Raw genomic sequence first — 6,885 nt, 5'->3', positions numbered from 1 at the left:
AAGCCTGTTTTAGTATGGCCAGAAAACAGAATGGTTTTTACATTTTTAAATGCAATAAAATTATTTAAATAGAATTTTTAATTATATGCAATTTAATTTACTTATTGCAACATATAGTTGTATACAAATATAATTATATAGGATTGTTAAATTCAATAAGACTTTCTTTTAGAAAGTAAAAACTGTTCTTAGCTTTCTGGTTATAAAGAAATAGGTGGATATGACCTGGAGGCTGATATTTGAAGACTTCTATTCTAGAAGGTACCTATATTGATAACAACTATTGAAGTATTAAAGGTCATAAGATCATTCCCAAAGTCACATAGGTAGCAGACCTAGAATTCAAAACCAGATATTGTGACTCAAAATCCAGGGTTGTTTATGTCAAATAGTGTTTTTATTGGATGGATGATAGATGAATGGATGGATGGATGAATGAATGAATGAATACATGCTCTTTCCATTAATTAGACACTGTCATTACTATGCCATTATTATATAAAAAAAATGATTATTGGTTTTTCTAAACTGATAACCTAATTTGATGTGTCATATGAATAAATGAGATTAATCTTTTTAAGCTTTCATTTTTCAAAAAAATCATTTTAATATCTTTACTTTTTACATCACCTTTATTTCTCAATGTGTCCTTCCTTTCTCCCCAACTGAGAGATAAACCTTATAACAACCTTTAAAAATTTTTTTTTAATGAGAGTAGGGGGAATCAGCTTAGCAAAACTAGCCAATGCATCAACCAAGTCCAGGTCTAACAATATTTGCAGTGTGCCACCCTCATGATCCCTTCCCTTTACCAAGACAGGAGAGAGGTGAATTTTCATATCTCTTTTTAGGGGAGTGTAAAATGTAGTTAAATATATATGTAAAATACTTTTCAAACCTTAAAGTGCTATGCAAATGTTAATTATTATTATCATTTCATATAATTTGGTTTTGATTTTCTATGTGTGTCATTTCCATTGCTATGGTCATACTGAATATTTCTCTGGTTCTGCCTACTTCGCTCTATATTTCATGAATCCTCCAGTGGTTCTGTGTATTTTTCTTCGTCATCATTTCTTACAGCACAGTTAAAGTCCACTGTATTCATATATCACAATTTGTCCCCAACTGATGGACTTATAATTTGTTTCCAGTTCTTTGCTATTACAAAAAGTTTTTCTATGAAGCATTATGTAAGTATATATGGGGACTTTCTGTCTTTGACTTTCTTGGTCTTTATAGCAGGAAAATCTTTCAATCAAAGAATATGGATATTATGCTTATTATCATAGCATAATTTCAAATTACCTTTCAGAATTGTTGTACTAATTCACAGTTGTTGTACTAATTCACAGTTTAGTTTTCAGAGTGGATCAGTGACATCACAGGGTGCGGTCTTGACTTGCATGTGAATTGTATTGAATCGAGGCAGAATTACACTAAGTTGTCAACCTCATTCTCTTTTCCAGAGTCTTCTAAGTCTAGTGGCAAGACAGAGGTCAAGATGATTGGCAATGGCCCAGTATGCAATAGATGACCTTGGCATCTTAGATGTCTGACCAGGCTCTAAACTCTCCGTATCACCTGCTTTGGCCACCCATTCTGCTGGGGGAAGTCATCCCCCTTATTCACTGAAGGCTTTGAAGCCTGTTGGTTACCCTCCATCTGGTTTAGCCTGTCGGCTGAGATGATTTTACGGAGTGTGCCCACTGTGCATGCTACAGTTTCTTGGAGTCACAGGTAAGATCTGGGTGACCTGTTGGACACCAAAGGCAGAAGAACAGCCCTGAAAATGGCTCAGCAAGTCCTCACACCAGAAGTTCTAGTTCTCCTTGAACACCACGCAACAATTCACAATTATCCCAACAGTATATTAGCATGTATATTTTTCTACAACTTCCCCAAGAACTGCTAGAAAAACTTGAAAGCAGGCAAAATATAGGTTTTGAATAATATCTTACATTATGAACCACAACAAACTCAAAGTGGATATGTGATCTGAATATTAAAGGTTACACTACTAAAAGAAATAGAAGTGCTAGATTTGGTATCTTTTATAGCTATGACTGCGGGAAAATTCTTAACCAAACAAGGGATAGAGGCAGTAATAAAATACAAAATATGTGTAACAGAGATCTGAGAACTGACAAACATTCTGTGATCTGTAGTTCAGAAACACAAGCATTTCCCCCTCTCAGCCTTGAGAACAACTTGGGACTATCTCACGTTTTGAGCCAGAAAGTAGATTTAAATTTTTTCCCAGAAGTTCTTAACAGGACACACAGTACAAGAGACATGGACTGAAAGGAAAAGTTGGGAATTTCAAGAGCTCTTAGACATGCCTCAAATTTACCTTCCAGCTCAAAACTCTCAAGAATCCCAAGTCACGGCAGCTAAATGGCACAGTGGATAGAGCACAAACCCTGGAATCAGGAGGGCCCAAGTTCAAATCTGGCACTTGATACTTAACTACTTGTATGACCCTGGACAAGTCACTTAACCCCAATTGCCTCTTGAAAAAAAAAAGAAAAAAATCCTAAATCACTCTCTAGCTGAGAGCAGATATCAATAAGTTATCAAGCCCCTACTGCATAGATAATTTGGATTACACAAACTGAATGTCCTTTATATAAATGAAATCAATACAACAGTGACAATCATAAGATCAAAGATTTAGAACTGTTAGGGACCTCAGAAATCATGAAAAACAATGCTGTCATTTTACAGGGAAGGAAAATGAGGTCTAGACAAGTTAAATACGTCCAAGACAGAATAAGAGTTCACATTTTCCTGATTCCCACTCCAGTGTTTTTCCCACACTACACAGCCTCTCAATAGGAAGAAAGATGAATAGTTGACTGGGTTTAAAAAAATCTTTGCATCAAATATCACTGATAAAAGTCTGCAATCCAAACTATATGGGGAACTAAGGCAAATATACAAGACCATGAATCATTCCTAAATGAATGTGTTTGAAGCAGATGTACAAACAGTTGTCAAAAGAATTATAACCATCAATACACATGTTAAAGATTGCTCCAAATCACCAAGAAGAAGAAAGGAAATAAATATACTTTAAAATATACTTTAAAAAACCATTTTGAGGTTTTACCCCACACGCAGCAATTTGGTAAACAACATATAGAATAATCATTGTTGGAGAGGTTGTGGAAAGAAACCTCTAAATTAAAATGACTAGTGCTAAAATAACTCAGAAAACTGAAATCTCAAAGTGAAGAGATCATAGGAGAGCACCTCGCCGATCTATGTGACTTCAAGTTTAATTCAACTCAACAACTGTTTATTAAGGCACCAGGCCGGATACTAGGGGTATAAAGGCAAAAATGAAAACAGACTTTCCTATAAGATGGCTCAGTGAACGGATGCAGTACCACCAGCCACTCAACCAAGTATTCCATCAAAATAGAGCACAGGACCAAATTGTGATCAAGAAATCCAGAGTAACTGCAGTAAGGGATTTCATCCAGCTCATGTTTGAACAAAAAGATTGCCAGAAGCCTGCATGTGGTTTCGTAGCAGAAGAACCAGCATGAGCCTAGTGCTAGGAAGCCTGCCAGCATGGATCAAAAAATGAGAGCCAGATTTATAGAAGACTTTGAGATTTACAAAGCACTTTACCTTATTATTTCATTTTTATCCCCACCACAACCCAGGGAAATCGTTCATTTTACAAACAAAGAAACTGAGGACTATTCAGGTCTTCTCAACTCAAGGTTGTACACAACTCTATGCTATACCATCTAGGTGCTTTGTGATAATTACAACAAATCTTGCCAATGAGGAACTTGCATCCTACTGAGGAGAAGCAACGTGTACACAGATAAATAAATATAAATCCAAGAACATCGAGAAAAGAAAGGGACATGCTATAATGGAGGAGTCAGGAAAGACTTAATGAAAGAGGTGTCCCCTGAGATGAGTCTTGAAAGATATGGGATTCCCAGGAGAAAGAGGAGAGGAGGGAGAATACTCCAGGAATAAAGGACAGCTCATGCAAAGACATGGAGAGAGCTGATGGGATGTTGTCTACAGGGAACAGTGAGTAGGCCACTTTGGCCAAATTCGGAGCGCTAGAGAGAGGAGTGGGAAACAAGTATGGAAAGATGGGTTGGAAACTGTATTAACCCAGGTCCATCATTTCCTACACAACCCTCCTTTTTGTTCTTTGTATGTTAGAATGTTCCTGTTGATGATTGTTACATCCATAATGATAAAAAAGAACTTTAAAAAAAGGTAGATTGAAATCAGATTGTGAAGGAATTTAAATGCCAGAGAGGATTGTGCTTTATTCTATAGGCAAGGGGGAACCACTGATGCTTCTTGAGAAGATGATGACAGGATCAGACGTGATTTAGAAATATCAATTTAGTAGTTGTGTGGAAGATGAATCAGAGAGGGGAGAGACTTGAGGCGGGAAAACCAATTGTAATAAGTCAGGCAAACGGTGAAGAAGGCCTGAACTAAGGTGATATGGCAACTTAGCAGTTATAAGAGAAAAGTGAAAGGGAAGAGTTGGAGGACTGGAAAGATGAGAGGGGTGTATATATATATGTACATACATACATGCATGCATATATATGTGTTTGTATATTCTATACTCTACATATTCTGCAATATGTATATGTATGCATATTCAGAAGAAATAGTGACATTTGGACTAGGTGCAGGGGTGGGGAACCTGCAGCCTTGAGGTCACATATGGCCCCTTAGGTACTCAAGGTCCTGATTCTGTCAAAGGGTCACATATGTGACCTTGAGGGTACAGGTTCCCTACCTCTGGACTGGGGTAGGTTTGAGGGGGAAGATGATGAATTCTATTGAATATGCTGGACATGTTAAGTTTGACATCCAGGTAATGTCCAGCAGGTGGATTGGTAATATGAGATTAGAGAGCAGGAGAGACATGAGAGCTGGTTATGTAGATTTAGGAGTCATTTACATAGAGATGATTACCTAAATCACATCAAATCTGTGGATTCATGCAATTAAATATTAAGGTACAGAGAGAACTTCCTTGTGTGATTGCTGAACTACTGCAGGTGATTTTTGAGGAATAATGAGAGGTGCAGTGAAAGCCTAGTTTGGTGGATAAGGTTCTGGGTTGGGAGTCAGAAAGTCCTGCATCTAATCCAGCATAGAACCACATCTCAAACTATACTACAAAGCAGTAATCATCAAGACAATTTGGTACTGGTTAAGAAATTGAGAGGTTGATCAGTGGGACAGATTACTGTGCAGCTTCTAGTCTTGGAAAATAGTGAATTTGTTCTGTAAAATTTGAATTCAGTCAAAAGGCCTCACTTAAAGACCTAGAAGGTCACATATGGTCTGAAGACCACAGGTTCTCCTCTCCTGGCTTGGGAGCTTTGAGAGGTTGGGATGATAGTATCATAAAGCTGGAAGGGACCTCAGAGGCCAACTCGTCCGACCCTGTTGTTTAATAGATGAGCAAACTAAGGCCCAAGAGGGAAATGATTTACCCATGGTCACACAGCTAATAGTAATTAAGCCTTGATCTCCTCAGCTTCTATCCACTGCATCAGATAACTTAAATATCCAATCAGCATTTTATTTATCTTTGTTCCCAATGTTTCTTTTAAAACTAATATTGGGTGAATGATTGATGTCTCTGAAGGGAGTTTCTTGGAACTGCTCTAAATGGTTTAGTCCTCTACTATCCAGTAAGTTAAATATTTCAAGATGGCTTGAGCCAGCCAAGCTTAACTGCTGGTATGCAGACTTGCACGAATCTCTTTAAAAAATAATAATTAAAGCTGTTACTTTGGATGTGCAACTTGGAAACCAGGGTATCTGTTAAACATATTACTATGAGTCATAACCACATGAGTTAAATGCACTAAAGAATTAAAGGTTTAACTCCTAATACTTATAGGGTCTACTGTGGACCAGGGTCAGTGTATATCCACCAGGAAGACTGTAGTTTAATTAGTCATGCTAGATTTGATTTGACCTTAAGCCACAAATTTTTGTTAACATAAGTAACACTTTCCAATTCATAAGAGAGGAGTCTGCCTGACTTCATTCTCCTAGGGTTTCTGATAGCAAGAAACAAATGTCAGCAGACACTGGTACAACTTGGAACTCTCAAAAAAGTAATAGGATCATAAGGTTTTCAAACTGGAAGGGACCATGAAGGTCATCTAGTACACCGCCTTAATTTATAGATGGGAAACCCCAGTGTTAAATGACTTCCCTGGATCATGCAGCCCAGCTTTTCCTAAAAGATCACAGAAGCAGCATTGGGGGAGGGGGTACTGACAATGAATGGTTCTGGTGGAGGTGAGAAAGAATCCAAGGAATTTCCCTTCCATTGTCACCAGTGACTCTTCCTCCTTCCCTGTCCAGGCACTGGAGATGAGTTTTGAAGGAACACAGGGATTCTAAGAAGTAGAGGTAAGTAAGGAGTACATTCTAGGCATGGGAAACAACCCAAGCAAAGGGATGGAAACAGGAGAGAGAAATGTCATGTACGAACAACAGTAAATAAGTGTTTGTTGGGACTGTGGAGTTCTTGAAGGAAAGTATTTTGTGCTAAGTCTAGAAAGGTAAGGTAGAACCAGATTTGGAGACTTTAGAAGCCGGAGGAATTTATATTTCATCCTAGAGACAAGAAGGAGCCATAGTACTTTCTTGAGTAGAAGGGTGACATCAGACCTGCACTTTGGGAATTTCACATTGGCAGTTATATGGAGGATTAGAGGAGGGAGAGGTTGGGCATAAGCAGGCAACTTCCACCTAATCCAAGTAATCCCAGACATAATAAGAATAAGACAAACTAGAATGGTGGCCATGAAGATGGAGACTTATATAAGAGAAGTCATGAAGGAAGCAATGATGTGATTT

The sequence above is a fragment of the Notamacropus eugenii genome, chromosome 4 (genome assembly GCF_028372415.1).
Source record: "Notamacropus eugenii isolate mMacEug1 chromosome 4, mMacEug1.pri_v2, whole genome shotgun sequence".
Classification (NCBI taxonomy): domain Eukaryota; kingdom Metazoa; phylum Chordata; class Mammalia; order Diprotodontia; family Macropodidae; genus Notamacropus; species Notamacropus eugenii.
Note: the sequence above shows the minus strand (reverse complement) of the source record.